Source organism: Chiloscyllium plagiosum, unplaced genomic scaffold (assembly GCF_037043375.1).
Source record: "Chiloscyllium plagiosum isolate Xiang-an unplaced genomic scaffold, Cpla_swu_hap1 HiC_scaffold_8, whole genome shotgun sequence".
NCBI classification, from domain to species: domain Eukaryota; kingdom Metazoa; phylum Chordata; class Chondrichthyes; order Orectolobiformes; family Hemiscylliidae; genus Chiloscyllium; species Chiloscyllium plagiosum.
The window spans coordinates 14,816,846-14,836,523 of NW_028270146.1; the positions used below are offsets into that span (position 1 = coordinate 14,816,846).

The window sequence follows — 19,678 nt, forward strand, 5'->3', positions numbered from 1 at the left end:
GAGCAGAGACGTTAAGGCAAACTTAATGAAGGCTTTCAAAAATTAGTATTTTAATGAGAATAACTAAAGAAATTTGGTTAGTAACTTGAGGACAAAGTTTCATGTAAACAACAGTCCAATTCCCAGTCCATGTAGTCAGTTTGCTCTGCAGACAGTAGTGTGTTAATGAACCAATAATTTGTATTTTCTGATGAGTGAAGGATGAATATTAGTCATGTCATTGCAGATAAGTTCCACCTGTTTGAAATGACTTTTGATTCCACTTAAAGGCGAAAATAGTGTTAACGCATATGGCATCATTTAAAAGACAGCACCTTGGACAGTGCATCACTCTCTGACCACAACGCTGGATTGTTGTGCATAAATCCTGTACATGATCACCTTTGCGCACTGATGGTATATTTGCAGATATCATCGCTGCCAGCATGGTATCTCTTCTGGTCGTGTCCATCAGAGCCATCTGAAATCCTTCTTACTGATATTAGTATGAATTATTGATATTGTGGTCGTATCCATTCGAGCCATCTGAAATGCATTGGGGTAGATATACTGCCACTAATCCTTCTTACTGATATTAGAATGAGTTATATAATATTTAATACTTAATTACTTGACATCAAAATTACGTGACAGTCCTTTTTTCGAGCTCAGGCTATATTTACCACAAATGCATCAATGTTAACTGCATAAACATAGCATTGAACTCCTCCCATGAATTGTCTATGATATCCTAGAGCGGAGCTTCTCGCCTCATCCTTGCAGGTAACTGCCTCACAAAACGTTTGATTGTTCATAATTACTCACCCAGGACAAATAAATCCCAACTGATCATTCCAAAACGGTGGTGAGCGGTTAGAAAGCGGAAGAGGGTAAAACTCATCAATCTTGAAACTCCCTCTCTGCCTCCATCAGGCACAGGTCGTTTTTTTTTGGCAATCAAAATCCTCTTTGCCCTCTCCTCGTTCGCGGCTCCACAAATGACCAATCAGAGAGCGCTGAGGCCCGTTATCCAATCAGAGAAAGAAGGCGCTCGGCACATTCGACCAATGGGATCCGAAATGGGGCAGTGAGGCGAGGCGTCGATGTTGACCTGTCAGAGGCCCCGGGCGTGCGGAACCAATGGGAGGAGTCGGTTTCGTTGGGGGTGGGGGGGGCGTCAAGGTAACGGGCGCGAGCACGCGGCTTAGGCTTGCCAGCCTTTTAAATGTTGGCTTGAAACGGCCGTTTGTTCAGCTCGAGCGGAGAGCGGCTCTTTGAATTGATACGGGCAGCGGCGGTGGAGTCCGGAAATGTCAGTGTACCAGAATCGAGGTGAATGATCGATTATGTGTGATAGATCTCCTATATGAAGTATTTATTTATTTGTATAAAACTTCCACACACCACTCCCCAGCAGCTCTGGTGTGTTTGTGTTAGCAGGTTGCACTGTGTGAGCATCGAGGACTCAGTGGGGTCCTAGTGTCCCTCCTCTCCTTCTCCACGCCAAATCTCAGTTTGCGATAAACTCCAGTCCTCCTGTTTCGGTGTCTGAAAACTTTTCTCGTGATCGCTGTCGACTTCTGTTTGGAATGTCCACCCCAGCACCTCCACATCTTTTTGGAATATAATGGTGAAGGTGCAGACAGTTCTAAGTATTTGTTCAGCTGTGCTTTTCGTGTTGTTGGATGTGGAAACTTGTTTTCCAGTTTTATTTGAACATCGCGAGGGAAGTGTGAACAAACTCTGCCTTTTCTCCATAGATGCTGCCAGAACTGTTGAGTTTACCCCAGTAATTTCTGGGTTTTTTTCTAAATCGAAATGGCACAGTATCCAGAACCGAACTAAAGCTCCAGGTTGATATGTTCTTTTTCTGAAATTTTGAATGAACAGTTAAATTTCCCCCCAAAAATGTGTTAATCACGCAAGTGACTGAGCAAGAAGCATCGTTACCAAACAAATCTTTTACGCCTTTGCTTCTATTGCTAACTCCTTTTCTTCCCCAGTTAATGTCTGGAACAATCTTCCAAAAATTTAAAAAATCTCTATGCCCTCTAAGGATTCACTATTCAACTTTTTAACAATCGATGTGACCATCTGCTGCCCTCATTGTACACCTCTAAAACTTCCTAGTCAGAAGACTTCAGGTGGAAGCTTATCAAGTACAAATAACTTGAGTAATAGGTAATGGAAAAAAAAACTTTATGACAGGCCTGTATTGGAATTTGTAAGTTTGCTGAATGAAATTAACCAAACAAAATCTGTTTGCAATACCTGTGCAGATGTTATTTTAAAGGTTTTCTGCTTTTACTATGCCGTTGACAGGCTAGTATAGCTATTTAAATCACTGGAGCCTTCGCTTTAAAGTCATCTTTCTTTGAAAAAATGTTTAATCTTGGGTTTAAAAATAACAAAACTCAAAATTAAAAGGACTAAAGCCTTATGAAAAAGAGGAAATGCAACAGATCTTCTGGAAAACTACAAAATTAGAAAAACAAGCATTTCCCAACAGTAAAATATTGCATAAATGAATCGTGCAGAAAAATTGCTGTCAACTGCTGTTAGTGAGAAGAACCCAATTTTATTTTGGTTTCTTATTTTGATGGATAATGTGAGTTGCCTGTGAGTTCCTTTTTATATTTTTAAGTGTTCAAGCCAAAAGTAAATGAGCATTTGCATAAATATGATTGAAATAGATGCACATAATAGCAATACCACAGAAGAAAACATTAAGATAAATTTCCAAAAAAAACCTTAAGAGATACTTAAGGATTATATTTGCTGTTCTTTGAATGTGAATTTAAGATATGATGTAGTTGTTAGAAAAGTAGGAAAATGCAAAATAGCAACCAAGAACGCATAAGATTAATGAAGAGTATGTCTTGGCTCTTGGAATATTATCAAAGTATTATTGTAATTCATTGTGGTCAGAAATAGTTGGTAATCATTGTGGTGGTTCAGCACATACTGTTGTGAATATTGTTGATTTAGATTTGAGGGGAAACACAGCTCATGAAAATGCACCCCTGTATTTAACATCTGCAATCTGTGGTTCCTTAGCCACAATTGCAATCTAGGTTTATGTCTTGAAGCTGCTGTAACAGAAGGGATGGATCACTTTTGTGCAGTTGGTTGGAATTGTATGGAAAATAGATTGCATTATTTTTCTGAGAACTCTTTTTGGTGTGCTTGTTGCAGAGTAAAGAAGACTATTTTCTTTTAAAACGTGGAGAACTGCACCTTCACAGTTATAAACAACTAAGGGAAGATGCAAAGTGTTCATGTATCATGTTCACAACTAAAGTTGTGTTTAACAAATATGAATTAGATTTGCGATTGGACTGGACAGGTTGCGATTCATTGAATGAAAATGCAAGAAAGATTTTACTTTTACTATTGCAATAAAACTAGCCAAATATTCCAGTGAGACATCAGAAAATAAGTGCATTCTACCCTTTCAAGCGTTTATTCAAATGCACTTTTATAGAAAGTGTAGAAAGAAAAGTGTTATCTAAATTAAGTTCTAATGATATGAAATTTTAGCTCAAATAACTTTAAATGAGGTGTTCTGAGCCACGATATCAGAAGGTTATGGAGACAAACCTGTAACCGTAGACATCTTTATTTATATTAGTTAAAGATATTGTAACAGTTGAGTATATGTCCCTTTTGAGTGTAACTCTGTTTTCTGCAAATTAAACATAGTAAACAAGTTTCTAATTATTTAAAAAAAAGACTGTAACTTAAGGAATAAAATGAGTGCAATTGAGGAATAAAAGTGTGTGCATGCAACTGACAACCAAAAAGACAAAACTGTTACCAAGTTCTGTATTCAACCCAATATAAATTGAAGGACCAGTAGCACTCACCAATTACATTGTCCTCTGTACTTCTTATCATGATCACTTCCATGTGAATCTTCAGAAGAAAGTACTTTGTTGGTTTACAGATACAATAGCTATACCCTAGCTAGTAAATTTTGAGTGTCTTTTAAAGGTGGTAAATGCTGTAGAGGTGAACATATGACATAAAATATTTTATGAATTATAATAAACTATGCCTCAAAATGTGCAGGACCTAAACTCTAAAGACATGAGAGTTTTAACCAAGAAAAAGTGAATTGTGAAGCAAGCTCTAAATAGATGAAGTCATGTATTCTATCTTTTTGACCCTGATTAGTTCTGTCACTTATCCACCACACCCTCTTGCATGTTCACTTTTTCTTTCCTGCAGAAATAGAGTGACAACAAACATTGTTTGCTTTAGTTCTGTTTAGCTCTTTCATGGCAAGCTCCTCCGATTCTATTAAGAGATAGGTCAATATGAGATTTGACTTTATTCTATTATATTACAACAGCAGCAAATTACACTTTTCCCAATGCACCCTATGTCCACACTAATAAGGCAGAATACAAAGACAGGCCTCTGTTTGCATAATCCAAAAATTATCAGCCTCATGCAGAGTGAGCAAATTTATATAACCCAGAACTAAAAATGACCTTTTCTTTGAACTACACACTGCAAAAAATACATGGATATTTGGTGTATATTCCTGGGCTATGTTTTTCAAGAAAGAATTCTAGCCATTTATGTATTTCAATTAGTTAATTTACTGCAAGTTATACATTTCTACAAATTAAAATCACTGTTAGAAACCATTTTGAAATCTCTATTTTAATTGAATCTTTTGAGGAAATCTTCTCTTAGTGCATGTTTCTGCAAAAATTCTATCTTGTTGTCATTAGCTTGAAGTAAAATTTAATTGAGTGAACTAAGGATTAGCATTATCTTAAAACATATCTCTGATCTCTGTGAAGCACTTGGAATGTTTTACAATGCTGTATAAATACAAGAACCACCAGGTGATGTTATTTGAAAGAACTATATTTCCAACAACACACCTGCCTTTTGGTGTCTGTCCATTAGTGATGAGGAGCTTTGTAGGTAAGGGGAATGCTTAGGAATACACCTCATGCTGATAAAAGCAACACAAATTTGCATTTTTAGATAGTATCTTCAGCACAGTGAAATATCCAAGGTGCTTCTTGGGAGCACACAACATGTTTTGCTGTGAGCTAAGGATTTTTTTTTTCAGCTGTACTCCTGATTTGGAGATGTGTGATATCTGTTACACCTCACTGAGTAGTGATCTGGAAATGAGTCCCCTGTTATGCCTGGAGTTATCATCATCATCGATTTTAAAAATTGCATTAAAATAGTAAATTCCTAATTCAGCTGATACACTGAGATTAACAGTAAATACAGTTCAGGTTTCTGTTCTTAATAAGAATTACTATTATTTACAAATAAATATATTCTAATTAAAGGTAAACAACTGTGAACATATAACTCATTAAAATACTAACACCTTCTAAAATTCTCTTGCATACACACATATATATATTCACAAAAAAAAATTGGCCTTATGAGTATGAGTGGAGAGGTAAAGTGATGGGGAATCAGTTCAATGATGTCAGTCCTTAGGATTGGATGGATGGGTTCCCTTGGTTTCCCAAATTCTCTCACTTTTCCACAGGAGACACAAAACAATTGGTTCACAAATTAAATTGCTTCCTTCAGGCTTTGGGTATTTTACTCGAGAGAGAGAGAGAGAGAGCGAGTGCGACATATCATCTGCTCTTTCAACAGTCCAAATATTTTTTGCCAGTATCAGGCTCAAAATACCAAATGACCTATTCCTGCTCCTATTTTCTATGTGAACACTCAGCAATCATTGTGAAAAAACACCACAAAGGTTGGTATCCCATCACCAATTCACCCGTTATTTATTTTCTGTAGTTTATAGGAGATTTAAGGGTGCCAGGATCTAGACTAGGTTACATACAAATTTTCTATAATAATTCACCAACCCAATGAAAGACCTAACCTCTGGTACAAATGTGGAGATCAAGGCACTTTTGATCACCGTCACTTTATCTTCGGCTGTGACTCAGTATTGTCGACTCTGTAGTCTAAGCAGGTCACTTGGGGTGCCTGGAACACACATTTTTCCTTCCTAAGATGTGCACTTGCCTTGGAGAAACATAGAACATAGAATAATACAGCACAGAACAGGCCCTTCGGCCCTCGAACTAATCTAAGCCTATCCCCCCACTCTATCCCATCATCATCCATGTGCTTATCCAAGGATTGTTTAAATGTCCCTAATGTGGCTGAGTTAACTAATTGGCAGGCAGGATATTCCACACCCTTATCACTCTGAGTAAAGAACCTGCCTCTGACATCTGTCTAAAATCTATCACCCTCAGTTTGTAGTTATGCCCCCTCGTACAAGCTGACGTTATCATCCTAGGAAAAAGACTTTCACAGTCTACCCTATCTAATCCTTTGAACATCTTGTATGTCTCTATCAAATCCCCTCTTGGCCTTCTTTTCTAATCAACCTGTTCAGCGATGTTATTACACACCTTATGGAGCAGATGGGACTTGAACCGAGGCATCTCAGACTAGGTGTAGGGACACCACCGCTTTGCCTCAAAAGGGCCCTCCAAACATACATGTTAGCCAGGGCTCCCTAATTGGACCAGGTTAACCACCTCAATCAGGGAACTCATACTCTGAGATCCACCTGCTGACCTTGTTCCAATTGTTACACATTGTGTGAAGACTCATGCAGCCATGCCATATATTGCTTCTTATCTCACTGCTTGCAACACAACATTGTCAACATGAGGGGTAGGGTGTAGGTTTGCTTGCTGAGCTGTAGGTTTGATATCCAGATGTTTCATTACCTGGCGAGGTAACATCATCAGTAGCAACCTCCAAGTGAAGCAAAGCTATTGTCTCCTGCTTTCTATTTATATCTTTCTCCTGGATGGGGTTCCTGGGGTTTGTGGTGATGTCATTTCCTGTTCATTTTCTAAGGGGTTGATAGATGGCATCTAGATCTATGTGCCATCTATGTGTTTATGGCGTTGTGGTTGGAGTGCCAGGCCTCTAGGAATTCTCTAGCATGTCTTTGCTTAGCCTGTCCTAGGATAGATGTGTTGTCCCAGTCGAAATGGTGTTTTCTTTCATCCGTGTGTAGGGCTATGAGGGAGAGAGGGTCGTTTCTTTTTGTGGCTAGCTGGTGTTCATGTTCATGAAAGTGGCTAACTTTCTTCCTGTTTGTCCTATATAGTGTTTGTGGCAGTCCTTGCATGGAATTTTGTGGTTGACGTTGGTTTTGTCCATGGGTTGTACTGGGTCTTTTAAGTTTGTTAGTTTTTGTTTGAGAGTGTTGGTGGGTTTGTGTGCTACTAGGATTCTGAGGGGTCTTAGTAGTATGGCTGATATTTCTGAGACTTCTTTGATGTATGGTAAGGTGGTTAGGGTTTCTGGCTGTGTTTGGTCTGCTTGTCGTGGTTTGTTCTTGAGGAATCTGCGGACTGTATTTTTTGAGTATCCGTTCTTCTTGAATACGTTGTATAGGTGGTCCTCCTCTGTTTTCTGAAGCTCGTCTGTGCTGCAGTGTAAGGTCGCTCATTGGAATTGTGTTCTACACATCCTTGTAGCATACCACTATGACATCCTGCCAACCTGGAAAAAAACATTTACTCCTATTCTCTGCTTTTTGTGAGTCACTCGATATTTGATCCATGTCAATTTGTTACTCCTACACCATAAGTTTTTATTTTCAATTTGGTCAGGTATATTTCAAAAGGTATTCTGGAAATCTAAAGACAAAATATTCACTGGTTTCTTCTCAAATCTATTGCACAAGTTACTGCTTCAAAGAACTCCAATAAGTTTGGTTCTGCCAAATTACTTTGAACTCATCCAAGAATCTTGTCATAATGTCGAATCTAAACAGCTTAATCTTTCTGAAATGGGGCGATGGACAAAAGATTGCTAAAAATCTTTGATATTGAACCCCAACACAGATACAGGAATCTGAAGGCATGTATGATATGGCGAGGGGTGCGGCGGGGCAAAACAAAACTGTTATGGGCCCAGAAGATCCTCCATGGAAGAGACTACTAGAAAGATCAATTTCTGGAATCAGGACCTGACATCAGTGTAACAAGAAATTTTAAAAGGCATTCATCTGTGGCAAGTATATGCCCAAATAGTGCCACAGAACCACTTACATTCTGTCCTCTGTTTTGCAAAACAAGATGGCACACAATAGAAGGAAGCAGAGCAACCCAACAGGGATTGGGAAACCTGTGTCCACTGAGCCCTACAGAATAGACGTTTTTCTGCACTATGAAGTGATTTCAATAAGAGCCTTAGCATTAATCACTGAGATTATCAAGGATAACAACAATTTCCTTTGTTAAGTTCCTTGTTGTGGCCTTGTACACCTTCACCTTGCTATTTACTTATGATAAAACGACCATGGACCTCTTCCTTCAAACTGAAACCTACTTTCTTCATACCAACATTCCCCTTCCATATTTCTGCTTGTCAGAGGATGTGTCACTGACAAACCCAAGTACTCAGTTATGATAACACCTCCAAAAGCATGCTTTAACACTTTGCAACAGAGAAAGAAATAGTCAAAACATTTATTTATTTTGCAATCAAAGTGACTAGCTATATAAATAACGCTATTGCAGGGCCATCTTGCAGCCTCAATTCTTTTTACAATTGTAGGCATGCAAGTATTTCCAGGAGCTCCACACCGCAAATTTGAAATCTTGGATTCATGTCAACAAAATTGAGTTAGATGTTTGGGTAGTGTCAAATTCAATGTGTTCAGATTCCTGTATTCTAGACAAACTGCATGTGTAATGAACTAGCAGAGGTTGCCTCCAGGAAAAATAGGTATGCTTTCATGTTATAACTGGCAAATGCAATCTGCGTGTGAATTTTGCATTCTAAAAGTTTCAGGAAAGCTAAGCAATGCTAATGGAAGGAATTGCAAAAATTCTGTCACTGGGGGTATTCATTTGGATCATGAATAAATAATTCAGAGATACTTTCAGCTGAATTCAAACTCTAATCACCAACCTGTTGGCGGAGGGTGGAGTGGTAAAAGATTAAGAATCCATCCATTGAGCATGGATACCATTTGTGTTAGACACATTGAACTATGCTGGCTTCTGGCCAAAGGACTAGCTTGAATAGATGAGGAGGATTGCTGGATTGTATAGTCCAGATAATTATTATCTCCAAGTGATACAGATGAGGCTGGTGAATAGTTTTGTTGATTACCAACTGTTGATCATAAAACTAATTTTCACATTATCTCACAGACAATCAAGTTTTGCTAATCCCATAGATTAAAAATCAAATTTTGATTTTAAAAAAATGACAAGATTTGTTCAGAGGACTGTGAATAGCTAACGATGTCCCATTGTTTAAGAAGGGTAACAGGGATAATTCTGGAAATTACAGGCCTCTGAGCCTCACATCTATTGTAGGGAAATTTTTGAAAACTATTCTCAGGGAAAAGATCTATATGCATTTAGAAGCAAATGGACTTATTAGTGATACAGATCGTTCTGTTATAATAACAGTTGTGTTCCTCTGCAACCTCACGCTATAAAAGATTGCACTATGGAAAGTCACGCTGTAGAGGATCGCTAATAGAAAATTGCTGTAGCCGTTCAGTAGAAAGTTTGCATTATCCAAACAGCTTCCACAATTTGTCAGTTGCATTATAGTGAAATCATGCTGACAAAATGCACATTATAGCAGAATGACCAGAAGAAGCATGGTTTTGTCTGGGGGAGGTCATGCCTCACCAACTGGATTGAGTTTTTTGAGGAGGTAACAAAGATGATTTAACAGGGAAAAGCAGTTGATGTTGTCTACGTGGACTTCAGTAAAGCTTTTGACAAGGTTCTACATGGCAGACTGGTACAAAAAGTGAAGTCACATAGTATCAGGGGTGAGCTGACAAGATGGATATAGAACTGGCTTAGTCATAGGAGACACATGGTGGTAGTGGAAAGATGCTTTTTGGAATTAAGGATTGTGACTATTGGTGTTCCACATGGATCATTGCTGGGACCTCTGCTGTTCATGATAGACATAAATAATTTGGAGGAAAACATAGCTAGTCTAATTAGTAAGTTTGCAGATGATACAAAGATTGATGGTATTAGGATAGTGAGGAGAATTGTCAGAGGAACAGCAGGAAATAGATCAGTCAGAGGCATAGGCAGAAAAATGGCAGATGGAGCTTAATCTGGACATATGTGAGGTGAAGCATTTTAGAAGATTAAGTACCGATGGAAATTATTCAGTGACAGTAACCCTCAGGACGTGGAGGTGTCGGTGTTGGTCTGGGGTGTACAAAGTTAAAAATCACACAACACCAGGCTACAGTTCAACAGGTTTATTTGGAAGCACTAGCTTTCAGAGCGTTGCTCCTTCATCAGGACAGCCACAATCACGGGTGTGACTTTTAACTTTATAACCCTCAGGAGTATTGATATGCAGAGGGATCTGGGTGTGCACATCCACAGATCACTGAAGATGGCAGCACAGGTAGATAAGGTAATAAAGGCCTGTGGCATGCTTGTCTTCATTGGAAGGGGCACTGAGTATAAAGATAGACAAGTTATGCTGTAGCTTTACAGAACTTTAGTTAGGTCACCTTTGGAATATTGTTTACAATTCTGGTCGCAATACTACCAGAGGATCATAACTAGTGGTATTCTGCAGGGATCAGTGCTGTTTGTTGTTTGTAACATGTATAAATGGTTTGGAGTAAAATGTAGGTGATCTGATTAGTAAGTTTGCAGATGGCACCAAAGTTGCAGAGTGGCAGATATTGACGATGATTATCAAAGGATACAATGGGATACAGAGAGATTGCAGATATGGGTAGAGAAATGGTAGATGGAGTTGAATGACAGAACCCTTAGGAACATTGACATATAGAGGGATCTAGGCATACAGGTCAACACAAGTGCATGAGGTGGTCAAGAAGGCATATAGCATCCTTACATTCATTGGCTGGGGCACTGAATATGAAAGTTAGCAAATTATGTTACAGCCATATAAAACGTTAGGCCACACTTGGAATATTGCGTGCAGTTCTGGTTGTCACACTACTGGAATGACGTGGATGTTTTGGAGAGAGAACATTGACTCGGATGTTGCCTGGTCTAGAAGTTTTAGTTATGAGGCGAGGTTCAATGTGAGAGAGGGAAAGTTTATGGGAGAAGTGCAAAAAGGTTTTCACACAAAGCGTGGGAGGTGCCAAGAACACAATGGCAGCAAAGTGAAGGAAGCAGCCATGTTTTGATAGACACATGAACAGGATGGGAACATAGGGGTAGAAGCCACAAATGGGCAATAAGTTGTGGGTCTTAATATGGATTAAGAATTGGCACAGGACTGTTTCTGTGCTAAATTGTAATGTATTGTGCATTGCATAACTACATAATACTAGCTAGAAAATAGCCTGTCCTTTAATTGGCTCAACATGCTGCTATGGAAAACCATCCCTAAGACAATTCCAAAACTTGATATCTATATGTTTAACACTCAATTGGTTTACCCAATCTCTATGCAAATTAAAATCACTCATCATTATTATGTTGCAAATACTACAAACTTTTCTCATCTTCTGGCTTATACCATGTTCTACATTACCACTACTTTTGGGTGGCCTATAAATAAATCCAATATCTGCATTCCCTTGCTTTTTTTTAGTGGCAACGAAACAGATTCTACACAACTGCTCTTCCTCTCTGATAAACTGATCTTATCTTTTATTATCAGTGAAATTCCACCTTCTTGTCTCTTGCTAAACATCAAATGTCCTTGAAAATTCAGTTCCGAGTCCTAGTCACCATGCAGCCATGTTTCTGTGATGGCAAATATATCATTATCATTTATATCTATTTATGCCTTTAGATTTATCTATCTCAATGCTTGGCTTTGTATTTCCTGTCTTTTTTCCCCTCCCTCACAGCTTTTCTATTTCCTGTTACCAGCTTAATTCTATTCTAATTTGGGTTACCCTTGAGATTCTCATTCCTTCTGACAAGCTATCTTAAACTAATCTTGCAGACATGAGTCCCACTAGAATAACATCCCAGAAGGATTTAATTTAGTGGACAATACTATTTATATTGTTACAGTTTCTCAGAATATTGTACTTAGCTGTTTACTTCTGGTCTTTTAGCTGAGGGTTGTATTGTGGAACACCTTTTTTACTTAAATTATTTGAATAATGCTTAGCTGAAGAGCTCCTCAAGGAGTGGAAGTTTGAGGTCTGATTGACCTCTGGTGAAAGAGATGCATTTCCAATTGTCAGAATAGGAAGAAGGATTGCTGTTTCTGTTAACAGTCATTTTAATTTTGGCTACATTTCCACAATAATTGGAGAACTTGGGCAATCTTTATATTTTAAAGAATGGATAAAGTTAATTCGTAATTACCTTTCTCTATTTCATAACTGTGCTCTTAAATACCTTTCCGATGGATGGTGAGTGTGAAATCAAGAACACATTTTCCTTATCTGGCTCTCAAATATTGTCCTCTGACTGCAGGGAGCGGCCCATAAACTAATTACATTTCTACAGTGGGAACATGTGAGTGGAGGGACAGTAAGTATTTTGTGGTAACAGCATTCTCTTAAATCCCATCTTGTTAAAATTAAGATCTGTGGCTCTCCAATCCAACTGTGGCACATAAACACTAAACAATAAAGATGATAACAATAGTGAGGCCCTTTTTTCTGCCAACGATGCTAATGGTACAATTACAAAGTGTGGAGACAAAAGAGAGAGGGGGGTGGTGGAAAATTTATTTTGTGTGTGCAGCATTCATCTAAGCCAATACTGCTGAACTGATTTTGCATGGGAGACTTTTCTTCAGTAATTGGAACCAAGTGGACCTCATTAACTACTAGGTTCTTGATTGGGGTTGTTAACCCAGGCCAATCAGGAAAGCCTTGGCTGACCAATGCATATCAGTTTCTGCACTTGTTGTTTATTCACTGTGTACTACACTGACACACACATGATGTGGGTGCTGGGGGAAAATAAGAACTGCCACTGTTTGGCGGTTTATAAAAAGAAAAAAAATACATAAATAAGGGATTCAGAATCTCCTCAGTTCATAGGACCGACTAAAAAAAGGAAAAGTATATAAAAACAGAAGCTTTAGAATCCTCTCAGTTCACGGGACTGACTCCAAGCAGGCTGGCCACAGCCAGTATACTGTAGGGAAAAGTTGTTTTTTGCCTTCCTTTTTTGTGTTTTTGTTTTGTCCTATTTCTCAGAGCTGTGTTCAGCTGCACCTATCATCAACTAGGCAAAAGTGAGGACTGCAGATACTGGAAATCAGAGTCTACATTAGAGTGGTACTGGAAAAGCACAGCAGGTCAGGCAGCATCCGAGGAGCAGGAAACGACGTTTCAGGCAAAAGCCCTTCATCAGCCCTTCATCTGCACCTATCATCAACACTACTACTGCTGCTGCTGCCTGATCCTACAAAAAAATATAACCATGGGATTAGAATCTACTCAGTCATGGACTAAGTCTGAGCTGGCTGGCCACAGTCAGTGTGCTGATGTACTAATGAAAGATGATGGGGCCCTGCCTCTGTGCCATTATTTCAGCTTGTAGGCCTCAGATCGGGCCACTGTGTATGTGGGCCAACAGTGCTGTATGTAGGCCAGACATTGTCCGTGTGCAGGCTGAAGATGTCCCATGTGTGCGGGCCGAAGATGTTCTGTGAATGGATCACAGATGTTCTGTATGTAGGCTGCAGATGTAAAGTGTGCATAGACCAAAAATGCTCTGTGTAGGTAGAAAATGCTCCATGTGAAAGAAAAAACAAACAGGAGATTAGAATCTTCTCAGTTGAGGACTAATCCTAAGCTGTGTACTGTGCATTAATATAAATAGAAAGCAGGAGACAACAGCTTCGCTTCACTTGGAGGTCGCTACTGATGATGTTACCTAGCCAGGTAATGAAACATCTGGATACCAAACCTACAGCTCAGTGAGCAAACCTACACCCTAAACCTCAACCTGAGCTACAAACCTTCACAAACCTTGCGATTGTCAACATGACTTACAATGAGTTTTATAAAGCAAGTTACTGAAAGTCCGGCAATATTTTCCTTGGTTCTTTATTGTAAAATTATTGTAAATCTTTTTTCAGTTTAGATTCCATTCAACCAGTAAAGTAAAATATGGTCTTAATATATTGATAGCCTGCCAGCAAAGAAAATGAGTTTGATCTGTAATTTGTGATACTTGATGCTATAATCATAAAATTCTCTTGCACAAAAGACTTGTCTGTATCTTCTGTTGCATAACAGAATTCCTCTCACTAATAATTAGTTTGAGAATTGGTGCCTTTCTTGTCAATAATGGCCTCTATAAAATAGGTTTGTACAAAAAGCAAGTGTTACTTTTTCTGAATTAATAACACTACTTTTGATTCAAGTATTTTGATGGTGATAGTTGTGTAGCTCAAAACTCTGGCAGGAAGATAATATTAATACTTTTATGTAGTTAGAGAATTAGTCGTATTTTTAATTTTTCCAATGTGAAATATTACTATTTCTCATTCTTTATCAGATTACCTTGTTCTGTGATACAGTAATAACATTTTAGTATGTTTTTCCATTATGTAGCAGTTCTTTTGTGGTTTGTTGCTGCTCATATTCCTGTGGAAACATAATTTTTCACTGTCCTCTCGGCTAATGTCTTAATTTTATGAGTGTAGGGAAATTGTACTGGCATGTCTGAAGTGAATGGAATCGTAGAGGCGTATAATTAGTGTTAGATTGGTTATCGGCTGTTTTAATCTCTTACCCAAATTCAAAAGTAGCTCATTCCTGCGTAAAATTGCTACCATCTTTTCAGTATTATTGCAGGAGACGATGACGCCCTTTAAAGTTAGATGATTAATTGTTTCTTTGCCATTTCTGTTGCACTGTTATAATAATGGATAAATATTGACACAAAACACAAATTTTGGTTTTGGATCAACTTTGTTAAATCCTCTAAAATAAAAATCTAAATAAAGAGTTCAAGCCTGGAATTGAATGATTACTGTAAATAACACATTATTATTATTATTCTCTATTCTGGATTTGTTGCACATTTTAAAGAAATAAGTTACTAGAAATCATTGCATTTTGTGTTTACACTGTTGCCTAGTAGAAGAAATGGAAAGAGAGGTATTTAAGGTTCCACAGCACTCTTGGTGTGTGTGCAAGCTTCACCCAGACATGGATTGCTGTTTGGTTAGTGCAATCGGGACCAGTTGCAGAAGTTGGGAATAACTCTCTCTGTTTTATCTTTCTCTTTCTTTTCTCTCTCTCTTTGATCTGTCTCTCTTTGATCTTGCTATCTTTGATCTCTCTTACTCTTTGATTTCTCTGTCTTTCCTTGTTGTAGCAGAAACATCCATGTGACCTTTTGATTCATCATGCCGAAACCTGCTTTCTACTTCACAAAACTGTTGACTCTGCCTGTATATTTGGAAATTTTTGAAGTTCCCTGCCATAACTTCTTTCTTAATAGCATCTAATATCTTCCCTTGACAGATGTTGCTGTCTTTCAATCTAATGGAACCTTTCTGAATCTGGGATATTTTGAAAAATTAAAACCAATTCCTCCCACTTCCTACTTGTAAGACCCTAGGATGAAATCCATCCATACCTGGGCATTGCTTGTTCACACCTCCAAATATATAACAAGTCTATGGCAATTGTAAATTTCCTGAGCTCCTTCCTTCCCTAAAACAGCTATAAATCAAGAAATGAAAGGATGTTAATTGTATTTTCATAATGAAGACTGATTCAAAATACATGTTTAATTTATCTTCCATCTTTTATTTTCCATTATCAGTTCTCCAGACTTACTTTCTATAAGACTAATACTCCCATTGTTAACTATATAAAATTTTAAATAGCTATTGAAACTCCCACAATCTGTTTCTATATTTTTAGCGAGCTTTCTGGCATACTAACCTGGGACCCACTCCTCTCCTTTTGAAGCCACAAATTATTCCCAATGAAATTTCACACAACTATATTAATTTTGTTCCACAGCACCCTTGGATTTCCATAAGTGATTAAGCAATTTTGACCAGTATTATTCCCCTTTTATTGTCACTGATGTTCATATAATTGAGATGACCATATTAGTTTAGCTAGCACAAAAAGCATGCCGCACACTGCCTCTCACCAGTATTTAATGTATTAGCATGTTTACTCTGCGTGCATTGAATGTGTGAAGAAATGCTTGCAAATGAAACATAGCTGGAGTTTGCAAACCCAGGATTTGTGCATTTGCTCCTCCAATGTCCTAATGCCAAGCAGACATGATTCCATTTTTCATTTGGATGGTGCATCTAGAGAATGACAAGTAATGGGGGGAATGCAGCTTGCAATGGACATTATCAGCATCAGGCCCTACCTGGTCACCAGGTTAACAGCTACAACCACCTACTGACCCAACGTTCTCAGTCCCTTTTTACTTGTACTGCCCCAATAGCACATTTCTACCCATTGTGCCCCCAATGTGGAAACCATCACATTGAACTTTGCTTCCAATTTTCCTGCCTGCCCGTGATCCCTGAGATTATACCTTAATGATACCCATCTTGCTTTTCTACGCTCCTCCTATGGAGGTCTCGTTGGTGGTCTCTGCTGGCAACCCCCATCTTTTAGCCTACGAATTCTCTAATGTTATGCATTCCTCTCCTTCATTCATTTTCCCCGTTGCTGTCTTTGTTCCCACCTCCACACATACCTCTGCTTAGCCCTCCCTAGCCATCATTCCTTCACCCTTTTTCTGGCAGTGTATTTTCCCCTGCTGGCCCTGTCAGCCACTCTTGTACCCATAAGATCAACAGATGGACCTGCATCCCCCCCCCCCAGACTACATTCAGCTCAGGTTTTTGACTGACTTTGAGCAGACTGAAAACATCACTAACCAGAACTCTGACCTCTGCCATTGCATTTCTTGGCTGAATGATACAGGCCTCACCTGAATGCGCATGCTGGCCCTACAGGATTGACTGTTGCTTACCCCAGACTAAACACTGCAGTTAAAATACCACCAAAGAAAGAGGAATTTTGAACAACTTAACTTTATTGGAAAATTTAACAGAATAATGGATACAGTGCCTATTACTAATTATGGGACAGGTTTGTGGGTTATATTCCCATATTACTAATTAACTGTTCCAAAGTAGTATCATCCTATAAACACACCCCTTGGCAAAAATGCAAATTCAAACATACTTTCTCACATGCAGTTCTCCAATCCAGGAGGGGAGAACATCAAGAGAAAATTCAGAGAGAGTACCTGCTAGGAGACATTCACTGAAGCTTCCAACTCTGTTGAGACCCCAATAGGTCCTGATGCTACTGAAAAGCCAAAACCCAGAAATCCTAATCTGTGAGAGGTGGCCACACCCATTCAGGCTATTTAGAAAAACCCAGGGCTTGAAAGCTGTTTACTCACATGGTCTTCAGAGATGCTCAGCATCTCTGCCTTAGAACTTATCTTAAAAAAAAGGGCAAAATAACCCACAAACCTGTCCCATACTAGTCTTTGAGCACCTCTCTAATAGGATGTTCCCTGTACTAAATTGCACATGGTTCAGGTAACGGTCTAGACTTTATGACCTTTTGAGGTACTGATTTAAACTGTGCTCTGCACCACGACATTCCTTTTTTAGTCTCTGCTACTTGAATGACTTCCTGATTTCTTCACCCTGCAGAGCCCACTCTCATTCAAACAAGCTGAAAGAACCTGAAATTGTGGACAGTTGCAAAGGCTGAAGCTCCTGCACTTCTTTCTGGATTCCCCTTACATGCCTCTCTCTGTGGCTATCTGTTTGTCTCTTCTACCCACCACCTCCACCATTCCTGGACACTGTCCAAATTAGGTGACCTTATCCTGAGATGTGACTGTCTTCTTGAGCAAATAATCAAGATAATTCCCCTCCTGTCCTGCTGTTGTATTGTAGCACCTGTCGTTTAGCCTTCATTTCATAAGCTCTGTGCCAAAGCTACTCTAACTTCATATACTTGCTGGAGACTATTGACTGTCCTCTGAGATCAGTTCAAGGACAACAAAAGTTGGACTTGACAGTGAGATTCATATGAAAGAATAAAAAAAGCTTAGTTATGAATTGCTGTCTCAAACGATGTAGCACATTTCTGGAAGTTTGAATCACTGCTGTAAGCACCTATTGTTCTAAAACACTGATTCAAATTATTTTCCTGAATACTTCTTGCCCCTGCACCACTCTTGGGTGGTTTTAGATTTTCCTGGATTGCCACTGTTTCTCTACTTCTCCAGTGTGAGATAAAGCAGATCTTGGGAGATGCAAGAGAGAAGGATATTGAGTAACTACTGTCCCCCTCATGATAAAATGTTTTATTATGTCGAGTAGAGAACTTGGGGCACGTAACTAAATTAAACAATGCTGACTGATGCACAACTTTAGAGTATCAACCAAATAAGACAAATTTGACTAATTGTCAATTACAAATGGTCAAGTGATATGGAGTTCCAAGCCTTGGCCTGTTTTTTTAAAAAAAGCACTATTGAATCCCCTGTAAGCCTGGGCCACTGTTGCAACATTATTGTTGTGATGTGCTCATCTGCAACTTGGCCAGCAGCAAGTGAGTTAGAGTGATACACTATTTGGCCAACAAAGTGAATGTCTGAGTGATGCCAAGTCCAGAGGTCCAATTTCTAGAAGCAAGTACAACAGGACCTTGATCAGGTGGGCCAACGGGCCGAGAAGTGGCAGATGGAGTTTAATTTAGATAAATGTGAGATTCTCTATTTTGGAAAGGCAAATCAGGGCAGAACTTATACACTTAATGGTAAGGTCCTGGGGAATGTTGCTGAACAAAGAGACCTTGGGGTGGAGATTCAGTTCCTTGAAAGTGGAATCCCAGGAAGACAGGATAGTGAAGAAGGTATTTGGTATACGTGTCTTTATTGGTCAGAGCATTGCATATAGGAGTTGGAAGGTCATGTTGCAGCTGTACACAATATTGGTTAGGTAAAAACAGGGCCTCCAAGCCCTCCGTTTTTTCCTCTCCAGACGTTCCCAACAGTACCCCTCCACCGACACTCTCATTCGTTTGGCCGAACTGGTCCTCACCCTTAACAATTTCTCCTTTGAATCCTCCCACTTCCTCCAGACCAAAGGGGTAGCCATGGGCACACGTATGGGCCCCAGCTATGCCTGTCTCTTTGTTGGCTACGTAGAGCAGTTGATCTTCCGTAATTACACCGGCACCACTCCCCACCTCTTCCTCCGCTACATTGATGACTGCATTGGCGCCACCTCGTGCTCCCGCGAGGAGGTTGAGCAATTCATTAACTTCACCAACACATTCCACCCTGACCTTAAATTTACCTGGACCATCTCTGACACCTCCCTCCCCTTCCTGGACCTCTCCATCTCCATCAGTGATGACCGACTTGACACTGACATCTTCTACAAACCCACCGACTCCCACAGCTACCTGGATTACACCTCTTCCCACCCTACCTCTTGCAAAAATGCCATCCCGTATTCCCAATTCCTCCGCCTCCGCCGTATCTGCTCCCAGGAGGAGCGGTTCCACCATAGAACACACCAGATGGCCTCCTTCTTTAGAGACCGCAATTTCCCTTCCCACGTGGTTAAAGATGCCCTCCAACGCATCTCATCCACATCCCGCACCTCCGCCCTCAGACCCAACCCCTCCAACCGCAACAAGGACAGAACGCCCCTGGTGCTCACCTTCCACCCTACCAAC

General features: G+C 39.5%; 1 protein-coding gene across 4 annotated transcripts in view; it reads left to right on the forward strand.

Annotated features, from left to right (window-relative positions):
- Window positions 1-1,175: 1,175 nt before the first annotated feature.
- The window catches only part of ston2 (stonin 2), a 180,432-nt gene continuing 161,929 nt past the window's right edge, over window positions 1,176-19,678 (forward strand). For 3 of the 4 annotated variants that reach the window (XM_043696971.2, XM_087989600.1, XM_043696975.2), the window contains exon 1: window positions 1,176-1,311. The gene's annotated coding sequence lies outside the window, so the exon portion shown is untranslated. Of the gene's footprint in view, window positions 1,312-1,559; window positions 1,616-19,678 lie in introns of those variants that run through there. The other variant, XM_087989599.1, reaches the window with a different exon arrangement.